This window comes from Gorilla gorilla, chromosome 10 (assembly GCF_029281585.2).
Source record: "Gorilla gorilla gorilla isolate KB3781 chromosome 10, NHGRI_mGorGor1-v2.1_pri, whole genome shotgun sequence".
NCBI classification, from domain to species: Eukaryota; Metazoa; Chordata; class Mammalia; order Primates; family Hominidae; genus Gorilla; species Gorilla gorilla.
This window is the reverse complement of record NC_073234.2, coordinates 142156815-142179595: the sequence shown is the minus strand read 5'-3', so window position 1 is coordinate 142179595 and position 22781 is coordinate 142156815. Positions and strand designations below refer to the sequence as shown.

General features: G+C 41.9%; 2 long non-coding RNA genes across 2 annotated transcripts in view; one reads left to right on the top strand and one right to left on the bottom strand.

Moving 5' to 3' along the window:
• LOC129525784 (uncharacterized) overlaps positions 1-12268 on the bottom strand; it is a 29419-nt gene extending 17151 nt beyond the window's left edge. Inside the window, exons 1-3 of the long non-coding RNA XR_008670253.1 lie at positions 12096-12268; positions 10769-10884; positions 7095-7168 (exon numbers count right to left, since the gene is read on the bottom strand). This is a non-coding gene — a long non-coding RNA (uncharacterized lncRNA). The remainder of the gene's footprint in view (positions 1-7094; positions 7169-10768; positions 10885-12095) is intronic.
• Positions 12269-12365: 97 nt separating this feature from the next.
• LOC129525783 (uncharacterized) overlaps positions 12366-22781 on the top strand; it is a 42100-nt gene continuing 31684 nt past the window's right edge. Inside the window, exons 1-2 of the long non-coding RNA XR_008670251.2 lie at positions 12366-12630; positions 12877-12973. This is a non-coding gene — a long non-coding RNA (uncharacterized lncRNA). The remainder of the gene's footprint in view (positions 12631-12876; positions 12974-22781) is intronic.

The window sequence follows — 22781 nt, the reverse complement described above, 5'->3', positions numbered from 1 at the left end:
GTGATTAAATAACTAATTTTTATTTAGTTGCCTATTATGTATTTTCATGGCTAGAATGTTATTCTTTGTCCTAGATCCTAAGAGTAGGATACATATCCTACTAGGTAGATAGATAGGTAGATAGATAGATAGATAGATAGATAGATAGATAGATAGATAGATATGTATGATACTATATATATATAATCCTTTATATATAGTAGGACACACACACACACACATAAAAGAACAGCACACACATAAATATAAGAACAAATTATTTTTAATCCAGGTTCTTAATACCATAGATCATGATTTTTTATAATGCATATTCATTTTCTGCCACTCTCTGACCCCCAACACATGTGGGAGATTGTTCTTGGCCATGGGTTTTGGGTGGTAAGGAGATAAATGTTGTCCTTAGCCTCAAGGGGCTCATAATTGTTCAACTAAATTTGCTTAAAATGAACCTTGTCTGTCAATATGTATAGATGAAATATACCTAAAGCATGTTGTGGCTCATTAGGAATGGACTTAGAAAGTGTTGGGTTGAGAGGCTGAAATAGTAGGTCAGCTAAAGTGCATTGAGAAGGGAGCCCACTGGATCCCAGTCTCTGCCACCCCAAAAAGAGACTGATCAGCCTGCATGTTATTGAAGGCAGAACCATTACAGAACCTCGAGGGGCAAGGTGCTGAGGTGGAATAGGGGACAGAGGAACTGGGTCTCCTCTTTCATTCTGCACATAGCATCTGTGGGCATGTGGGTGAGTTAGGTCACACCCCTGGCCATTATAAGGTGTTTGGGATAAAAATGCAGTGGCATTTGTGAAGTGTCTAGCACATTGCCTTTGCTCTTAGTCAATAAATGAACGCTTGTTTCTTTCCCTGCCCTTTTTCCTCATCATCAGACCCATCATTCTAAAATACTTTTATATTCCCTTCCTGCTAACTAGGGAATCAGACTGATGCCTAGGTGTGTCCTTGTGTTCTCTGCTTGTACAGAATTTTTAAAAACTCATATATAGTGATATAAGCTATATACATAGATTTATAATTTATCCCACATGAGCTTTGAGATTATTTTTATATGTCCTCCAGCTATAATGAAAATTTCATAAATAACCCCTTTTTATAGTTTTTTATGTTACCCCAAAATGCTCTGTTAGTGCTTTGTGGACAATAGTTTCTGGTCACCTGCCTGTGGAAAGAGTAGGTGTCCATGAATGCTGAAATGGCCTCAAGAAAGAAGAAGGAGAACTCAAAGCCAAGGACCTGATGATCTACAGAATGTCTGGTACAAATGTTTTAAGCACAGGAGCGACCTGGCTGATGTAACTGCATGACGTTTGCTAAATGGCCTGTCAGTTTACAGATCCCATCATCATTTTCTAACTCCTTCACTTCCACTGACTCTTTCAGCAGAATGAAGGTATCTTCTGACATAATGTTGACTGGCACCAAAAAATTACACATGAAATTATGAAATCTTTTAATTAACTAGTTACTAGTTAACAACACATATAAAGTATCTGCTATTTTATTCTATGCTAAGCATTCCAGATTCAGTGGTGAGGAAAAATGCATGGCCCCTCCGTCTATCCTGTTTATACAGAAAGGATCTTATTCCCTCTCCAGTGTCCCAGTTTACCCATACAATATGCTCTTGAAATATACATCACAGGATGCATTGTTGAATGTTACACAATGTTGAATGTTATACAACATAATATAGTTAATTTCCACAGGAATAGTTTTATGAGTTCCTCAATGCCACAGTTATTATTATGCATTCCTAAATAACATCAAATCTTACAAAAACTGAAATAATTATTCCAGGAGTTAGCAGTTGACAGGAAGTTTTTTCTCGATAATGACTATAATCTGATTGTCCATATTTTCTCTTTAAGCACTGTATTAGTCTGTTCTCATGCTGCCAATAAAGACATAACCTGAGACTGGGTCATTTACAAAGGAAAGAGAGTTAATTGACTCATAGTTCAGCATGGCTGGGGAGGCCTCACAATCATGATGGAAGATGAAGGAGGAGCAAAGACACATCTTACATGGTGGCAGGCAGGGAAGTGTGTGCAGGGGAACTGTCCTTTATAAAACCATCAGATCTTGTGAGACTTATTCATTATCATGAGAACAGCACAGGAAAAACCTGCCCCCATGATTCAATTCTCTCCCACCAGGTCCCTCCCATGACACATGGGGATTATGGGAGTTACAATTCTAGATGAGATTTGGGTGGGGACACAGCCAAACCATATCAAGCACTTTAGAGTAATCATTTAAGCCAACTCACAATGAAAACATAACATGACACATGATATTCACGTAATTCAAGCTGTAAGGCCACCTCTTTCGCTAAACAGAAACAAAGGAAACCCAATGAAATATTAACAGTAACTAATCAGAAAGCAGCAAAGCACATGAGAGCCCTGCACACAGCAAGTGCTCCTGGCCCTGCCATGAGTCAGCCAACTTCCAGAGCCCTAAAAGGAGAACTTCTGTAACTTCAAGCCAACTGCACAGTGGCACAGAGCCCTTGTCTTGGAGCCTCAGCTGCTTCAGCGTTAGAAATGGATCCTGAGAATAGGTCTTGTGAGCAGAGAGTGCGGGAATTAAATGAATTCTTCTTGCTGAAACCGAATGTGCAAATCTGGTACTTAGACTGTATGTATGTGTGAAAAAGGAGGATGAGGTGTGATTAACAAAAGATAAGTCATCTGTCTATAAGCACTACATTTTCTGGTGATTTTTTAAAGATTGTTTTTCACCATATATATATATATATATATATATATATATATATATATATATATATATATATATATATGTAATCCCATCACTTTGGGAGGCAGAGGCGGGTAGATCACCTGAGGTCGGGAGTTTGAGACCAACCTGACCAATATGGAGAAACCCTGTCTCTACTAAAAATACAAGAAATTAGACTGGCGTGGTGGTGTATGCCTGTAAACCCAGCTACTCGGAGGCTGAGGCAGGAGAATCGCTTGAACCCAGGAGGCAGAGGTTGCCATGAGCTGAGATTGCTCTATTGCACCCCAGCCTGAGCAACAAGAGAGAAACTTCATCTCAAAAAAAAAATAATAATTTCATAATAAAAAGTCATTTGAATTAATAGAAGAGGACACCACAAACTAAGTGAAAATTGAGCTATGAGCCAATGGGTTAGTGATTCTCAGGTCACCATCTTTGGCCTGAAAATGATTTTCACTCAAATCCCAAGCCAATATGACTGCTATAATCCCCAAGAACATGTAAGGATAAGGGAAAAAGGGAACAAACTGCATCACCACTTTTAAATGTGGTATGTCCTGGGGCTGTTGCTCTGATAAGGAAAAGCTGCAGCGTCTGGCATCAGGCATCCGTCCTACCTCATTCCTTGCTATCTCTTGGGCCACATGTCATAGTGATGCCCCCAGCCAGCCTTCCACATAAATGGTCCTACCAGCTGCTACCTGGAATGGAACTGAGAGGCCAGATTCATTTTCCAGGAGGAGGCCCCAGTGAGCTTAGGCAACATTCACCCACATGATGGTTCTCTCTGCCTGGAAAACAGCATCCCAGCTCGGGTTTATGTTATACCCCAGGGTTTGGTGTGTAATGACAGAGGCCATCCATCCATTCTGGGGACACTCTGGGATCATAGAGCCCCTCTACCACTTTTCCCTGGTGATAATCTTGCCCATAAAGGGAAATAGATAGACCACGCTTTGAGGATTCTGTGGCAATTATAAAGCCTTGGAATCTTGCAGGCAGGAGACTAGACTTCTCAGTGTCCAGCATTAGAGAGAGGGCTGTGGGGAGGGAGGTGCTCCTTTCACAACCAAGGGTTCAGGGTCAGTGGAGGTCGGCAACCCTCTCCCCTCCCCGTGACCCCCTCCGCACACTCTACCAGTGGTCTGACCTTGGGCAAGTTACCTACCCTCAGTTTTTCTCATCCATAAAATGGGATACTTAACATGACATACATCACAGGGGAGATGTGAGGATTAAATTAGCCAGTGTGTGGAGAATGACTGGGACAGTGGCTGTCATGCAGAAAGCACTCAGTAAATTCAGTTGGCAGCCAGTGTCATCGCTGTCCCTCCTCACCTGTGTCCTATGTGTGCTCATATGTGGACAGTGCCCTGGTTGCTGTTGCAGTGAGAATTAGCAACGAAGGATTTAGCTTCTAAGAGTTCAAGTTCAGCATTTCCCAGGAAAATTAGAATTTTAAAGGAGCGTTCTCCTGTGGACTCAAAATGAATGGAATTTTAATTCTGCCAGATTTGTGTTAGACCTTGACTGTTACCAAGATATTTAACTTTCAAATGATTAAGTTTGCTAATCTACAAAATAAGAGTATTGATTGCTATTAACCTGTGGGGTCTGTAAAGCTTCAAAAAAGGAAGGGTGAAAGTCTGACGGGGTTCAGAAGACAGTCTGTGCAGTTAGAGGCAAATGCATGCAAATTCCAGCTCAGCCAATGAGAACTTATCTCCTCTAGCTTCATGTTCCTTATCTATAAAACAAAGATAATAGTAGTCCCATAGTTTAAATAATTATGAGGATTAAATATAATAATCTATGTAAAATGCTTAGTGTCTGCTAAGAATTTTAGATTTGGTTCTTATCATTACATGAAATTCTATTGTCTTAATCAGGCAGGATCCATTCAGCTGCAAGTGACAGAACACTTACTTCAGCAAAATGAGCTAACTTACTGCCTCATGCCCAGGAATTGATCTGAGGGTTCAGTCAGGAAGGGATCCAGGAATTGAAACACTTCGGTCAGCAATTGTTTTCCTCTTTGTATCCTTGCTCTTTTGTTCTGTTCTTTCTTTATAATTTGCCTCAATCCCAAGAAGGTTTTGTCTTGGTGATATTGGACATATTCTATGAGTTTGGTTATCTCTGCAGGAGACACCGTTTCTTAATTCCAACACTTAAAACATGAAGTCTTCCATGCAGTGCTCACCAGTTCTTATTAACTTGGATGTCATTGCTGGCTCATTCCCGAAGCACTCATTGTTGACAGTAGGGTGGAAGGCTCTGATTGGCCATCCTGGATCATTAGCTCACCCCATAGCCAGGGTGGGAGTCAGCTCCACCTGACGGCATAGGTTGAATATGGTGTGGTGCTTCTCCAAAAGGAAAGGGAAAAAATGGTGCTGTATTAGTTTGTTAGTGCTGTCATAACAAAAGAACACAGATTGGGTGTCTAAAAAAATAGAAATTTATTTTCTCATAACATGGAAGCTTCCATAATATGGAAATCCAAGATCAGGATGCAGACAGGGTTGGTTTCTTTGGCGGCCTCTCCCTTTGGTTCCCAGATGGCTGTCTTCTCTCTGCATCTTCCCATGGTCTTTCCTCTGTGTGCACAGGTACTTCTGTCCAAATTTCCTCTTCTTACGAGGACACTAGTCGTATTGGATTATGACCCACCCTGAAGACTTCATTTTAATTTAATTATTTCTTTAAAGACTGTGTCTTCTGATAGGATTACCTTCTAGGCACTGCAGGCTGGGATTTCAATATATACATTTCAGCGAGGGAGGGGGACACAATTCCTCACATAATTGCTGCTATTAGAGGAGAGGTACTGTTCAGGAGTGGAAGGTCATGCTGGAATTGCCAACACTCCAAACTATCACTGGTTTATCTTATCACAGGTTGAGTTCTGTTTTGCAAAATAAGATATGAGCTCAGCATCGGCAATTGAGGCTGGTTCCATTTTGTGGCTCCTCCCTCTTGACTGTGGCTTCTGCTTTTCTGCCACTGGGAAGAGAAGCTGGAAGTTCAGGGATCGGCCTTTCCATGCTTGAGCCCAGCAGAGATCTCACTTCTGCTCAACCCACTAGCAAAAGGAGTCACAAAGCCCCACCTAACTTCAAGGAGGTTGGACAATCATGGAGAGAAGATGGATACTCAGTGTGCCATCTCCAAAGGAAAAATTGAGTCACTTCAGGAAACTGCAGCAATTATCTCATCTTTTCTTCCAAGTTTCCATGCTGATATTGGTTACTGCATCATCCTATCACTGTGGAGACACGTGTTTTTCTTCCTTCCTGCCTCTGCAGTTCAGCAGGCTCTATACTCCATCAGCATCTATACTATACTCCATCAGTTATGTCTATCACATCCTTCTCTTCATGTTTAGTTTAGTGCCATTATCTTTGTTCAAGTCTCTATAGCAACATATATAGACTACTGCAAGAAGAAGATCTAGAATATAAAAAAGCTCAGAGTTGGAAACTCTAATGGGTACTGGAAAAGGAGGAATGATTCTTCATCCTTACAGCATAAAATTCAGGACTGCAATGAGGCAAAAGACAGGAGATGAGGCTGGCTGGGCAGGTGAGCAGGAGACTAACCAATACCAGCCTTGATCAAGTCAGTCCAGAAAACTGAGAACTTGCATCCAGTGAGTGATTGGGAGCTACTGGGTAACTTTGAGAAGGGAAGGTGAAGGGTGAGGGGGACTGGGGAAATATGAAGCTTGAAGCCAGAGTCGGTGTTGGTGGAGTCAGATTTTTAGCCTGTAAGGGGATCACAGAAGTGCACAGGACTTTTGACGAGTTACTCGAGTTCTTTGTCCCTCTCAAGTTCCTTATTTATAACAAAACAATAATTCTAACAAACATTTCCTGTAGAAGTGGACTTAGGGAACTAATGTATACAAGATAGCTCTCACTGTTCCTGAGTATAGAAAGTGCTCAGTGAAAACTGGTTATAATTCAGAAGGGGAGAATCAGATGGAGCAGGCTGCCTTGAGAGAAGCTATGAGATCTGTGACAAAATACACCCAGGCAGTTGGCAACCCTGCTTGGAGAACGCTGAAGAAATAAACACATGACTTTATTCTCCCTCGCTCTTTTATCGTCTTCTATCATTGGCCAGAGCCAACTGGAAACCAAAGCAGAAAGGAAAAAAGAACCAGTAAGAGTAGACAGCAAGACAGGGAAGGCAGAGAGTGAGTTCATGGGGCAAACAGAAAACATCCAGCGCCTCATTGTGGATAAAATTCAAGAACAAGTATTCTCTCAGCTGCAAGTGATGGAAACTCAAGTTACACTTGCTTTTGCAAAAATGAGATGATTTACCAACTCATGCCATTGGAAAGTCCAGCAGTAGATTGTGTAAGGTTCAGTCGAGGTGGGATCCAGAAGTGGAAGAACTGGGTAAAAGCACAGAGAGAATTATTAGGGTTCTTGTACTTACATTTGAGTAGTAAAGTGGCCCTCATTAATAGGATATGATGATCTATGCTTTGATGCAATTCATGAACAATAGAGATGGCTTTACTGTCACACACTTGTGTGTCCTTGGCCATCACTATATCACTACAGGTAAACTGAGCCAGCCTGGGTCATCTGTACACTGGTTCACCTGCCCTGAAGAGTGTCATTGTCAGCAATTGATTATCTTCCAGTTTTAACCTTCTTGATCATCTCTGGTTACTGAGTGAATTATCTAACAAAAGAAATACACATTTGAGTTGATGACCAAATGCACTTTCTGCATGTGAAACTAGAACGACGCAAGCCTCATTGAAGACCCCTCCAAAGTGGCAAACCAGGCAAGGGGAAGTGTAATCAGAGAGCTATTAGCAAAGCCAAAACCTATGAAACTCTCCATCCACCACTAGCAGATCCCTGAAAAGAATCACGTGGACAACGTGTGATTTGGAAGTCCAGTGTCCCTCATGTCGTAAACTCAGAATATTTCAAAGGAGTTAGATTGGAGTTAGCAAGGAGGTGAGACATGATGATAATTTTATCTCTTAGCATGCTCTTTGACGTCTGCCAGTCAAGAGTTTTTCGTTGTGCACATTTGTCATGATTTGTTACCTATTTGAAAGGAGCACAAGTATTGTCTCCCACTGTGATTCTTTCATCAGGGATCTGAAGTGGAAAAAACTGATGTGGCAAAGCCCTTCTGTCTAGGGATGAATATCGGGACTCTGTATACAGGGGATAGGGGACTTTGGTGGGCATAACTTGCCTAACATGTGACCTTCTCCCACTACAAAAATAATCCACATCAATCTCTCTCCTGTCTAGCCTAAGCTGTGCAGTATAAGAATGAATGGTTTCTTGTGGATGTGAAATAGATGTTTCCTCAGGCACACTCAATACATTTGTCACTGAATTCTTCTTGTTCTTGGGTCTGTAAGAACTGATTATGCATGTCAGATTTTTCCTCAATTCAATGGAGTTTAGCAAAACATTCAAAGGCAGTTTCTTTAGACTTGGCGTCTCCATCATGCAGCAAATGACTAAGGTCTCCTAATGACTGTCTGCGACCGTGGTTATTAATCACTTCAGGGACAGGTTTTATGCACAGGGACTCCTGCCCCTGGGCTGGTGAGTGGCTGGTGCTCATGGGGGCCCCGAAGGAACATGATGCTTCACTGTTGTATCTAAATACACCACTTGTCTCAATGACCACAGACACTGGGTTGAGGTGTGGTGCTTTCTGTATTCTCTGATGGTTTTAACATTTTCAAGTAAGAAAAAATGCACAAAAGATTTATAATTGCTTAATCCAGTCTATCATTGTTGGACATTTGGGTTGGTTCCAAGTCTTTGCTATTGTGAATAGTGCTACAACAAACCTACATGTGCATGTGTCTTTATAGCAACATGATTTATAATCCTTTGGGTATATACCCAGTAATGGGATGGCTGGGTCAAATGGTATTTCTAGTTCTAGATCCCTGAGGAATCGCCACACTGACTTCCACAATTGTTGAACTAGTTTACAGTCCCACCAACAGTGTAAAAGTGTTCCTATTTCTCCACATCCTCTCCAGCACCTGTTGTTTCCTGACTTTTTAATGATCTCCATTCTAACTGGTTGAGATGGTATCTCATTGTGGCTTTGATTTGCATTTCTCTGATGGCCAGTGATGATGAGCATTTTTTCATGTGTCTTTTGGCTGCATAAATGTCTTCTTTTGAGAAGTGTCTGTTCATATCCTTCACCCAATTGTTGATTGGGTTATTTGGTTTTTTCTTGTAAATTTGTTTGAGTTCTTTGTAGATTCTGGATATTAGCCCTGTGTCAGATGAGTAGATTGCAAAAATTTTCTCCCATTCTGTAGGTTGCCTGTTCACTCTGATGGTAGTTTCTTTTGCTGTGCAGAAGCTCTTTTGTTTAATTAGATCCCATTTGTCAATTTTGGCTTATGTTGCCATTGCTTTTGGTGTTTTAGACATGAAGTCCTTGCCCATGCCTATGTCCTGAATGGTATTGCCTAGGTTTTCTTCTAGGGTTTTTATGGTTTTAGGTCTAACATTTAAGTCTTTAATCCACCTTGAATTAATTTTTGTATAAGGTATAAGGAAGGGATCCAGTTTCAGCTTTCTACATATGGCTAGCCAGTTTTCCCAGCACCATTTATTAAATAGGGAATCCTTTCCCCATTTCTTGTTTTTGTCAGGTTTGTCAAAGATCAGATAGTTGTAGATATGTGGCATTATTTCTGAGGGCTCTGTTCTGTTCCATTGGTCTATATCTCTGTTTTGCTATAAAAAATGATGAGTTCATGTCCTTTGTAGGGACATGGATGAAGCTGGAAACCATCATTCTCAGCAAACTATCGCAAGAACAAAAAACCAAACACCACATGTTCTCACTTATAGGTGGGAATTGAACAATGAGAACACATGGACACAGGAAGGGGAACATCACACACCGGGGCCTGTTGTGGGGTGGGGGGAGAGGGGAGGGATAGCATTAGGGGATATACCTAATGTAAATGACGAGTTAATGGGTGCAGTACACCAACATGGCACATGTATACATATGTAACAAGGCTGCATGTTGTGCACATGTACCCTAAAACTTGAAGTATAATTTAAAAAAAAAGATTTATAATTGCTGTTTGTGGTTGACTGTTATATCCCACAGTATTTTTTTCCCGTATTGGGTACGTTCTCTGAAAAATAAAATCATGAGTTGGACAAGAAATGTCAGTACAGGAGACAAACTGTGTAAGGAAATTACCTGCTGTCTTCAAGGACACAATTGTCTCTTCTGATTCAAAAACCGGAAAACTTTCCTCAGGTGAAAAGGGTTGATTAGAGTGTGATAGTTAATGGATATGCCAATTCGACTGGGCCCTGAGGTGCTCATATTGAACATCATTTCTGAGTGTATCTTTCAGGATATTTGCTGATGAGATTAGCATTTGAATTGGTGGACTCAGTGAAGTGTAGTATTTCCCCTTCCCCAAAGTGTGTGGGCACCAACCAATCCATTGAGGGCCCGAATAGAACAAAAGGTAGAGAAATGAGAATTCTCCCCCCTTGTTTATTTATTTTTTTCTGCCTCATTGCTTGACCTCAGACTTCTCATCTTATCCTGTCATGAGATTGGGATTTGTATTATCAGCCCCCACTGGTTCTCAGGCCTTTGAGCTCAGACTGAATGACACCACTCGCTTTCCTGGGTCTTCAGATGGTGGGGGGAACATCGTGGGAAGTCTCATCTCCATAACCGTGTGAGCCAGGTCCTCGTCGCCACAGCAGAAAACCCAAAACCTTCCGTCTCCCTGTGCATCTGTCAGAGGATGCCTGATATGACTAATAAAAGGAAGAAACTGGCCACTCAATGCCAGAAGATGAGAAGAGACAATGGGAAATTCTACCTGACACTCGTCAATGGCAAACCGTCCAGGCCTCACTGGTGAAATATGGGCATTGTCAGTGGATAGGACACAGGGAGTCATGCCCACTTCAGGAAGGCTATGAGCGGCTTCTCTGCTACTGACCTGTCTGGGGGAAACAGCCATCACTGCAGGCCAAGATGCACTGTGCTAGACTTGACTGGGGCTGCTAGCTCCTCCCTTCTCCTCAGGCTCCTGCAGGCTACAGGCCATTTCCACACCTGCAAAGAGGTGTCATCATCAGTCAGGAGAGGAGGTGGTCAGACAGTAGTGGGACCACAGGGGAACACAGAGCTGTCAGCCCAGGGACAAGGGATTGACCGATGGGCCAGGCCTCTGCAGTGACAAATGTCACAGCTGGGCTGTTTCTTTCTGAATTAAAGTGCCCCCATTTGTCTGACTGATTCACCAGGGGAAAATACAATAGACAAGTTCTCAGGGCTCAATCTACTTGAAGAAGCCTGAACTATACCATTGAGAACAGAATTTATAGCCACAACAGGGGCTTTCTTTATCCAAACTTTAGTTCTGGTTTTCCTTTTGTTGATGAGTTAATTTACGTTCAAATTTAGAAAACGAAATGTGTTTTAAAACTCCAAGTGCAGCTCATATAGGAATTTTCAAGCCCTGTAACCTATCAGAATAACAAATGTGAAAGCCCACAGGGGTTAAGCAGGCAGCATGGAAGTGTGTCTTGGCCTGTTGGCACTGGAACAAAGTTACCAGCCAAAACTCTGCTTCTTGGGGACACTCAGCCTCAGCCACCTGCTGCCCACGGCAGCCAGAGCCACCTGTCCCAAAGGTCACCGCCTCTAGGTGCTGACAGGAAGGGCTTCAGAGCCACACTGCAGCTGCTAATCCCAGCGGGGCCACCAACTAGCTGTGGGACCTTGGCCCAGTCAGCTAACTTATCAGGGTCTGTTTTCTGATTAGTAAAATAGGAAAACTAACAGTGTCAGCCTCATGATGAGTGTTGAGTCCAGGATTAAATACATAAATGCAGAGAAATCATTTAAAACAGGGGTAGCACACTGGAAATGCTACATAGATGTTACCTACTTCTATGGTACATTGATTTTCGTTTTGAAAGATACCTTAAAACATGAATTCTTACGTGAAGTCTCTTTAGATATGGACAACTAATTGAAATATATTGAATTCATATATTCATATTTATGCAGTATACATTAATATATAATAAATTCATATATGCAATAGAGCTTGAAATACATATATATAATATAAACATATATGAAAATATATTCAATACTTTTAAGTATAGTATATGAATATAAATGCAGTATTTATGTCAATACACTCACATATTTGCATATATTTATTTGAACTTAATATGCCCTGTATTTGCTATGGGCTGTGGGACACCTGTGAATAATCTCTGAAGGAAAACGCTCTTCTGTAACATGTGCTGAACCTGTGAGTGGGAGAGAACTAGCATCCACATTGTCCATAGTAGAAAATGATGGTCTTCTTTGGAGATGAGCTCCGTTTCCAGAAGGAGAAGCCGTGGCTTGCCCATCCTCTTCAACTCCTTCAGCACTGATTGTTCCAACCGTGATAGCCTGCTCCAAAGTTTGCCCCACCATTGGCTGGCCAGTGGCCAATCAGATACTCTCAATGGCGTGATCCGAGATTGGGCTGTGGGCCCTGAACTGTGATGTCACAGAACCTGGGACCTGCACCCATGCTGGGCTAAGACAAGGGGCAGAGGCAGAGAGAGAAGGAAGAGACCAGGTGGGCTCTGAGACAGGGAGACCCTTTCTACTTCGGTGCCTTGACGTGTGACTTTTTTGTCACTTCGTGCTCCAGGATCACCCCCGGATGAACTATCACTTTCAAATGACCTTGTCTTTTCTCGGGCCTTCCGAACTGATCATCTCTTCCTTCTGATACAAGAGGATCTTCCCTGGAAGACCACTGCACACCTTCTAGTAACACTGGGACCCTGGGTGAGTCACTTAACTTTTCTTGGCCTCAGTTTCATCATCTGTAAAATGTCCAGAACACCTCCCCAATTCGACAGAGCTGTTCTCAGGATCAAAAGAGCAAACTCAGTTCATACGTGAGACACTTGCCTTTTGCGTGGCCCTCAGTAGAAATCATATATCTTCTTATCAGCCACTTGATTTTTCTGAACCTTTGCCAAGTAAAAGTCTGCGTCAGAACTCACAGTCTCCACACTTGTGTCCCATCAGAGTCTCTGACCAGGGAGAGTAACCTTCAAAGTGCAAACAGGAAATTAGCCTCCAGCCACTGCTGTTCCTCCAAGTGCCATGCGGCACTCAGGCTCAGGTAGGCAGTGGGGTTACAGATCCTTGTTTTTACACTTGACTCAGTTTCCTTATCTGTAAGTGGGGATAACAATAGTAACCATGTGAGAGAGATACATATGATATATACCTCTCCCTATATTTCCTATGGGCTGTGGGACACCTGTGAGTATATATATATTATACTCACAGTATAATATATATATAATCATGTGAGATATTTATCTATCTATCTTCTATCTATATACACATACTACAAGATGAATATGAGATATGGAGATGAGACATCCCCAATGTGCCCCCCACCATATATACTTGTAAATATACAACAAGCATAATCATGTGAGAGATATGTACTATGTAACAATAGTAATAGTTAACATATATGATTGCTAACAATAGTTATGTGAGAGATGTATATAATATATATCATATATATCTCTCCTGTAATTACTAATAATATATATGATATATCTCTCTCACATAATTACTATTGTTAGTAATCATATATATTAACCACTATTGTTAATATATATATTAGCAAAACATATGGATTAAGTAATCTAATGTTCTAATGCCTATAAAGTGCCTAGAGTCTGTCACATAGTGTTGTATAAATATTAGCTATTACTATTCTCTTATTGTATCCAGCCAGCAATTCAACAGTACTCACTGTGATTATTCTAAATTACAGATCTAATTTTCTGTTAAAAATTCTTCCATGGCTCTCCATTGCTCTTGGTTGGGCTGACCCCTGCCCACCTCTCCATCCTTATCTTATGTTAGACGCTCCTTCCCTGGTAGCCACACTGGCATGTTCTGTCTCTCTTTCAACCCTGGGCAGGTGGTCTGAGGCCCCTACCTCCTACCTGATGGAGATGACTCTTGCTTATCCTATGTTTCACAGCTCAGGGCTTACCTCTGAAAGGAGCCGGGCACATTCCTCAGCCCCAGGCTCAAAACAAACAAGCCCAGTACAAACACATCCCATCCTCTCATCTCACCACATATCGCCATATATCTCTCAAACTTCCTGAGCCCAGTACAAACACCACCAGGAAAGTCTCCGATAAGGAGACAGCCGTTCAAAGTTTTACTGAAAGAGCGGGAACCAAAAGAATTCCTTTGTTCCCCTGTAACTTTCAGGCTATAAAAAGCAAACACTCGCATTGTTCAGGGCCCTCTTGTATGCTGTGGAATGGAGGGACCAGGTTCGAACTTGTAGTAAAGATCCTTGCCGCTTGGCTTTGACTCTGGACTCTGGTGGTCTTCTTTGGGGAACTAATGGTCTGGGCATAACACCTCCTCTGGGAAGGCTTCCTTGACCCCCTAAGTTTGAATTAGATGTCCCCCATCATCTTAGACTTACTGCCGTCAGAGCACTTTCTGCCTGTGCAGTAATTATTAGTTTGCCCGCTGCCTCCTCACTAATCAGTGAGTCCACCTGCTTGTGTGCTATACCCGAGTGGATGCAGCCTAATCACCAGGAAACTTCTCACCCAACAAGCAACAGGTGTTTCTAGGATTGGTTCATTGACTCCGGTCAGAGCTCTGGAAAGGCCTCTGCAATTCTTTTGGTCTTTCCTCATTGGCACAAGGTGGCTGCCAAGGCTCCAAATATTTGGTCCTCACAAAATCACCTGAAAGTGGAGCAAAGGGAGGGGCTTTCTTCACACTCCTCCAGCTTAAAAGAGCTGGAGGGAGAGGAAGGGGAGCAGGGTGTGGAACTTCTGGAGACTGCTCAGTTCTCAAGAGTCTAGAACTTCCTGAAAAACAATGCTGTAAGTACTCTCCAAAACCTCTTCCAGGATTCAGTGGCTTTACCCCCAGTGAAATTCATATGCTTCTAAATCTATAAATGCTTTGCTATTTTATATAAAGTTAGTGGGGAAGGCAGATATCTATATACTGAAGATAAAAGTACCAGGCATAGTTATCAAAAACCTTTGTTGTGTAATAGATAAATAAGGGGAACCAAGAGATTGTGCAGTTCTGTTTGGCTCTGGATCCCACCTGAGCTTTCTCCAGCACTGGGAGTGTCTCTTCTGGATTTTTAGCTATCATAGGTGTCATTGGCCTAGCTCCTATCATTGCCAGGTAGGGCTGGGGCTGAGATTTCTGCCTGTAGTGTTTTCTGGACACCTTCTTGCTTCCTGAAGGGACCAGAGGGTTCAGTCATGGCAGAGACACTTTCTGGCCTGACAAATCAGGGTGAGGACTAAAACTGCAGAAAAGAACAAAGCCACCCTATTGCCTCCTGCTACTCAAAATCTTATATTTTTTTAAAAAAAATTATTTCCATAGGTTTTTGGGGAACAGGTGGTATTTGGTACATGAGTAAGCTCTTTAGTGGTGATTTGTGAGATTTCAGTGCACCCATCTCCCGAGCACTATACACTGAACCCAATTTGTCATCTTTTATCCCTCACCCCCTTCCCACCCTTTCCCTCTGAGTCCCCAGAGTCCATCATGTCATTCTTATGCTTTTGCATACTCCTAGCTTAGCTACCAATTATAAGTGAGAACAAATGATGTTTGGTTTTACATTTTTGAGTAACTTCACTTAGAATGATAGTCTCCAGTCTCATCCAGGTTGCTGCAAATGCCATTAATTCATTCTTTTTTTTGTGGCTGAGTAGTATTCCATCATATATATGTATATATGTATATGTATATGTGTATGTGTATATATATATATGTATATAAAATAACAGTTTCTTTATCCATTTGTTGACTGATGGGCATTTGGGTTGGTTTCACATTTTTGCAATTGTGAATTGTACTGCTATAAACATTCATGAGCAAGTATCTTTTTCATAGGATAACTTCTGAACAGCAAGTCTTCTAATTTTGGATTAATAGGTTTCAGTTTCTTACAGAAAGAGGATGCATACTGCTTTGCTTGTGAGAATGGGGAGATAGATAACAAAGCTTAGTTTCTGTTCCACCAAATTCTACCCTTTTTCCTAAATGACCAGGAGAGTGAAGCAAATGACCTGCTAATAACCTCCACTTTGGTGGAAAAAAAAATTATGTGGCTGAAGACTAATAATGATAGTAAATTAATAATTGAATAAAATGTCACATGTGCTCTATGAGAAAAAATATCTGTGGTCACATGTTGAACTAATTTTATGCATGACTGCTCACCCTATATAATTGTATCTAACTATTTATTATGAAAAATTTCAAATATGCAGAAAAATTGAAAGAAGTTTTTAGTGAAGAACCATATACCTACCAGCACCTAAATTCTACTGTTAACATTTTATTCTTCTTGCTTTATTCTATATCTTTTCATTTCTGTCAAATGATGATGACTCGATACCTGAGATTATGTGGTCAATCCTATCAATCTTTTCTCCTTTACAGTTTGAGACTTTTGTGTCTTTTTTTTTTTTTTTCGGAGTCTCTCTTTGTCACCTGGCTGGAGTGCAATGGTGTGAACTTGGCTGACTGCAACCTCCGCCTCCGGGGTTCAAGCGATTCTCCTGCCTCAGCCTCCCGAGTTGCTGAGACTACAGGAGCCGGCCACCACGCCAAGCTAATTTTTGTATTTTTAGTAGGGACAGCATTTCACCATACTGGCCAAGATTGTCTCGATCTCTTGACCTTGTGATCTGCCCACCTCAGCCTCCCAAAGTACTGGGATCACAGGCGTGAGCCATCACGTCCGGCCTTTGTATGATTTTTACAATGACCTTTGGCTAAATCTGTCCCTATTCTCCTCTTGTACTTTTATCATTTTGCATCTTACATTTAATTTTTAATCCAGTGGAAATTATATTTATATAAGGAATGAGAAAAATCTCCAATTTTTATTTGTTTGTTTTTCTTCCCAAATTGCTAACTAGTCATTCTGCTTCCAGTTCCAATTTAGGGCTTTGGACTTGCCCTAGAATTTCTTTATGTCCATTCCTTCTTGGCCCCTGTCTCCTCCATGTGTCTCCATAGATGGATGCCCTAGGTCCATGTGCTCAAATGAAAGACACATCACAGCTCTGCAAAAGGCACTGGAGGGGACCAGATGCAAAACTACAGAACTAATGCTGGAGGCAGGAGCATCTGCTGAGAAAATTAAATCTCTCTTCTGGGATGCAGAAGAGAGAGGGAGAGGCCCAGGATGGGAGAACAATAAAAGCTGTTCACACAGCTCAGGGGCTTCTCAGATCCCACCCAACCTGTGGTGCTTAGCTTGTATTCAGCTTCAGCCCTGGCCATGCTCCAGGGCTCCTGGGCAGCCACATCCCTGGTACTATTCCAGGCCTCACTGGGCTGAGTTGCCTGCTTCCTTCTCATCTGTTAAAACCATAGGCTTGGAATTTAGGATAGCACTGGGGGAGGGGAACTAACCTCTCTTAGGAGAAAAAAATAGGGTCCAGAACACAGTTTTTCAGGGAGAGAACCTGGCCATAATGAACAAGGAAGAAAGAGAGGAAGGGAGGGGGAGAGAATACAGTGGTGTCCATGAGAATCTGGGTTTTGAACCGTGACAATGTTCATAAGTATTATAGGATCTAGGGTGTGATAACTTCTCTGAATTTTGGGTCCCCACCTATAAATGATCACATAATTGTTCTTACTGCTAAGGGTTTTGAAGGATTGAAACAATCTATGCAAACTGCTTCACTCAATAGCTAGCAATAGTAGTCACTAAAAAATTAATATTTACACACACACATACACAGGTACACACAGGCACATGTACAAGGAAAACATAAGGAACTTCTGGCTACTGCAGGACCCTGACAGGGATCCTTCATTCTCCTCATAGACAGATTCAAACTTGAACATGCCAAAATACTGAGCCCCATCAAATGACTTTCCCAGGCACTGACTTGAGCTGTCAGGGTATTTTGTGGTCCAGAAACTAAATGAACACAGTGGGGAAGGCAGAGGAGCATGGCTGAGTGAGTCTGACACTTTTGTCCCTCCACCCTGGGTGTCTAAAAAAATCAAGGCCTCTTTGGTCTTTGTATCACAAGATATCAACAGTGAAGATGACAGGCCTGGTGACAGTGAGGAGAAAATGGGTGAGCAGAGCCCCCGGGTCAGAAAGACCTTGGAGGGCAGTCTCTCTAATGAGGACTGATATGGTTTTGCTCTGTCTCTCCAACCAAATCTCATCTCAAATTGTAATCTCTATGTGTCAAGAGAGGAACCGGGTGGGAGGTGATTAGATCATGGGGGTGGTTTCCCCATGTGGTTCTCATGATAGTGAGTGAATTCTCACAAATCTGGTGGTTTTGTAAGTGTTTGGTAATTCCTCCTTTGCTCTCTCTCTCTCTCCTGCCACCTTGTGAAGAAGGTAATTGCTTCCACTTTGCCTTCTGCCATGATTGTAACTTTCCTGAGGCCTTCCCAGCAATGCAGAATTGTGAGTCAGTTAAACCTCTTTCCTTTATAAATTACCCAGTTTCGGGTGTTTCTTTATAGCAGTGTGAAAACGAACTAATATAATGGGTATCAAGAGTGTGGTACTGCTATAAAGATAATCTGAAAATGTGAAGGCCAGTTTGGAACAAGCAGATGTTGGAACAGTTTGGAGGGCTCAGAAAAAGACAGGAGGATGTGGGAAAGTTTGGAACTTCTTGGAGACTTGTTAAATGGTTTTGACCAAAATGCTGTTAGTGATATGAACAATGAAGTCCAGGCTGAGGTGGTATCAGATGGAGATGAGGAACTTATGTTTAAAAGGGAAGCAGAGCATACAAGTTTGGAAAATTTGCAGCCTGATGATGCAGTAGAAAAGAAAACCCCATTTTCTGGGGAGAAATTGAAGCCAGCTGAAAAAATTTGCATAAGTAACAAGGAGCTGAATGTTAATCACCAAGACATGGAGGAAAATGTCTCCAAGGCATGTCAGAGATCTTCAAGGCAACCCCTCCCATCATAGGCCTGGAGGCCTAGGAGGGAAAAATGCTTTCATGGGCCAGCCTCAGGGCCCTGCTTCTCTGTGCAGCCTTGGGACATGGTTGCTCCCCAGTCATGCCAGTGCAAGCAGTGACTAAAAAGGGCTTAGGTACAGCTTGGGCCATTGCTTCAGAGGATGCAAGCCCCAAGCCTTGGCAGCTTCCACCTGGTGTTGGGCCTGTGGGTGCACAGAAGACAAGCGGTGCACTTTAGAAACCTTTGCCTAGATTTCAGAGGATGTATGGAAATGCCTGGATGTCCAGGCAGAAGTCTGCTTCAGAGGTGGAGTCCTCATGGAGAACCTCTGCTAAGGCAGTACAAAAAGGAAATGTGGGGTTGGAGCCCCAATGCAGAATCCTCACTGGGGCACTGCCTAATGGAGCTGTGAGAAGACAGCCACTGTCCTCCAGACCCCAGAATGGTAGACGCACTGACAGATTGCACTGTGCACCTGGAAAAGTCATTCAATACCAGCCTGTGAAGGAGCTGCCCAAAGCTATGGGAGACACCCCTTGCGTCAGTGTGCTCCGGGTGTGAGACATGGAGTCAAAGGATATCATTTTGGAGCTTTAAGATTGAATGACTGCCCTGCTGGGTTTCTGACTTTCATGGGGCCTGTAGCCCTTTTGTTTTGGCCAATTTCTCCCATTTGGAATGGGAGCATTTATCCAATGCCTGTACCCCCATTGTATCTTGGAGGTAACTAACTCGGTTTTGATTTTACAGGCATATAGGCAGAAGGGTCATGCCTTGTCTCAGATGAGACTTTGGACTTTGACTTTTGAGTTAATGCTGAAATGAATTAAGACTTTCAGGGACTGTTGGGAAGGTATGATTGGTTTTGAAATGTAAAAAGGACAGGAGATTTGGGAGGGGCCAGGGTCAGAATGATATGGTTTGGCTCTGTGTCCCTACCCAAGTCTCATCTCAAATTGTAATCCCCATGTGTCAAAGGAGGGAGCTGATGGGAGGTAATTGGATCATGGGGGTGGTTTCCCCAATGCAGTTCTTATGATAGTGAGTGAATTCTCACGAGACCTGATGGTTCTATAAGTGTTTGGAAGTTCCTCCTTCACCCTCTCTCTTTCCTGCTGCCTTGTGAAGAAGGTGCCTGCTTCCCCTTTGCTTCTGCCATGATTGCAAGTTTCCTGAGGCATCCCCAGAAACGTGGAACTGTGAGTCAATTAAACCTCTTTCCTTTATAAATTATGAAGTTGGGGTATTCCTTTATAGCAGTGTGAAAATGGACTAATAAAAGCCTCCCACCCAGCCCCACTCAGATCCACTGTATTTTCAAAGAGCAGGGGACACTGGGGCCAATCCTTCTTATCCCACAACTTTAGAAATGTTTAATTGGTAGGACCCAGAGCTGAGCACTAATAATGAGAATCTGGTGAGATTATTCTTCTTAACGAGCAGAGCTGCATTTCTGGTGTAGCTTCTGCCTGATACAGATTGGGGAAGTTCATTTGTGAAGCTCTTTCATAAGTGGATAGCAACAGACCCACATTTCTTTTGGTACCAATTAAATAACTTCATTCAAACAGCAAACATGGTAATAGAAATGAATCCAAAGATTCTTTGACTTACAAGAAAGATAAATTTAAAAGGAACAAAACAAAACAACTCAACATTGAACAAATGCCACAATTTAATTTTTTTATGTTATCAAAGACAGTATGGCCATAGAAATGTAAAGAGTCATTGGAAAGGAAAAAATTAAAATGTCTCTGCTACAGAATGAATTCAAATTACTGCAACAATACTGCTGGAAATTTGAAAATTAAGTGGGAAGGCTTGTATTTCAGTCTCCCTTTCAGCAGAGGACCATCAGTTCTTTCCTGTTTGCATGCTTGTATTGAAGAAGATTTTCCCCAAAAGTTCCAGTGCCACTGCTTTAGCCCTGATAGAATAGCCACCTCAGGAGACAGAGCTGGTACATCCAAAGGTTAGGAGACAGAAAGAGTTTAGGGTGGTGGATGAGAGTCTGGGGATTAAGCCAGAGAACCTGTGTCAAGTCCAGGACCTGCCTCTCAATAGCTGTGTGAGAATGCAATTGGCTGATACTTATATAGACCTTATTGCTCAAAAGGTACTCGTACATTCTGTCCTCACTGCAGTCCTAGAGAGGTCAGGACCCCTGCCTGTCCTCTTGTAGTTCCCTGTGCATTTTATCTATGGTGCATATTTCAGTGTGTAATTTAATAGGTTTGTGCTTGTTTGGTTAACGTGTTTCTTCTCTGGTAGGATGTAACCACCACGACTGGATGGTCTAGGTTTGGTATAGTTCTCCACTGGATATTCAGCACCTAGGACAGTGCCTAACATATCATTAGAGGTTCAGCTATTTAATGAAGGGAGGCTCAGGGCTTTACATTGGAGAGATTGCTGAGCTGCAAAAGGTAGGAACTCAATGAATGTTTGACTCTTAAATTCACAAATGAAGAGGGGGGGTCTGGCTCAATGAAAATTTAAAATCCAAATGTCCTGTAATGTGTTTGGTGCTTAATATGCAGCAGCTATAATAGAGTGCATAACCAAAGACAGAATGTTCATAAGCCTAGACTGAAATAATGCTGGTGGGAAGAGGGCATTTAAACATTCCTGAGCAGGTTGAGAATAATCGACTCACAGTGGTTGAGTGAACTCAAGATGATGCGCTTTTGTTCTCAGGAGAATCCCCAAATGGGGTCTGAAACCTGGGCAGAGTTGTGTGGTATTTCCTCTTTCCTCTAAGAAAAAATTGTTCGGAAGAAAGAAATTCCAAAGATTCTTCCACCTTTAATGAGAAATAATTGAGAAAGTGGGAACTGTGTCCTACTTTATATTCCAAATAAAGACAAGTACTTGTGATATGATTAACTGCAAGCAGAGGCTGAACTAGATTTCACCAGGCATGGAGGGTAATTGAATTTCACTTTGTGCTCACTATTTTTCCCTGGATAAATAATAAGAATATATACTCCAATATTTCTTGGCTATTGGCTCCTATATAAATTTTTCTATCACCTGATCCCAAATGCTGAATGAGAAACACCAGCTCTTGAACTCAAACCACTCAGATCAGGAAAGAATCACCCTCAGTCTTCAGGAAGAAGGGGAAGAATTATAGAAAATAGCTCAGCAATTTCTGGGCTTTATATTTGAGAAAGCAAAAAATAATTGTGGCCCGTGGACCAATTTGCAGTTACTTCCTCAGTCCCTAGGTGTCTAATTTGGATGGACATGTTCCACAGTTATAATTACCTGCACGTGGGATATTTGTCCTGTGAGGTCAGAACTGTCATAGTGGGAAAGGCTAAATACAAGTCACTTTAACTACCCCCCCCCCAGTCAAAGTCATAAAACCAAAACAATATTACATCCTGAGGAGAGGGCTAGCAGAGATTCACTCCACAATTAAAGATCAATCAGTGCGGGGATCATGGCCACAATCATATTTTTGTTTATTTCACCAGTTTAGCCCCTCCAAAAAGCAGATGAAGCTTGGCCTGTGACTTTACACTATCTCAACTTCCATCAAGCAGTAGTCCTGTTCACAATCGCTATCTCAGATGGGCTATTGTTATTAGAACAAATTATTAAAGCCTCAGGTCCATAGTATGTGTCTACTTATTTGGCCAACAATTTATATTTTAATCCCAGGAGAGTCAGACACAATTCATATACAAATGGCATGCATTTCTTTACATCTTTGCTCCAGTATTATGCTAATGTTCCCATCCTTACTCATGATGTATTCTAAAGATATATGGACCACCTAGACATCCTGAAAAATAGCATGTTGTTTCATTATGCTGATGACATCATGCTTATTGGTCAGGGCAAGCAACAGGTGATTAGTTTGCAGAAGTCTTTAATAAGACACATACGTAAAAAAAATAAGAAATTCTGGGACTTGCCATTTCAATATGTTT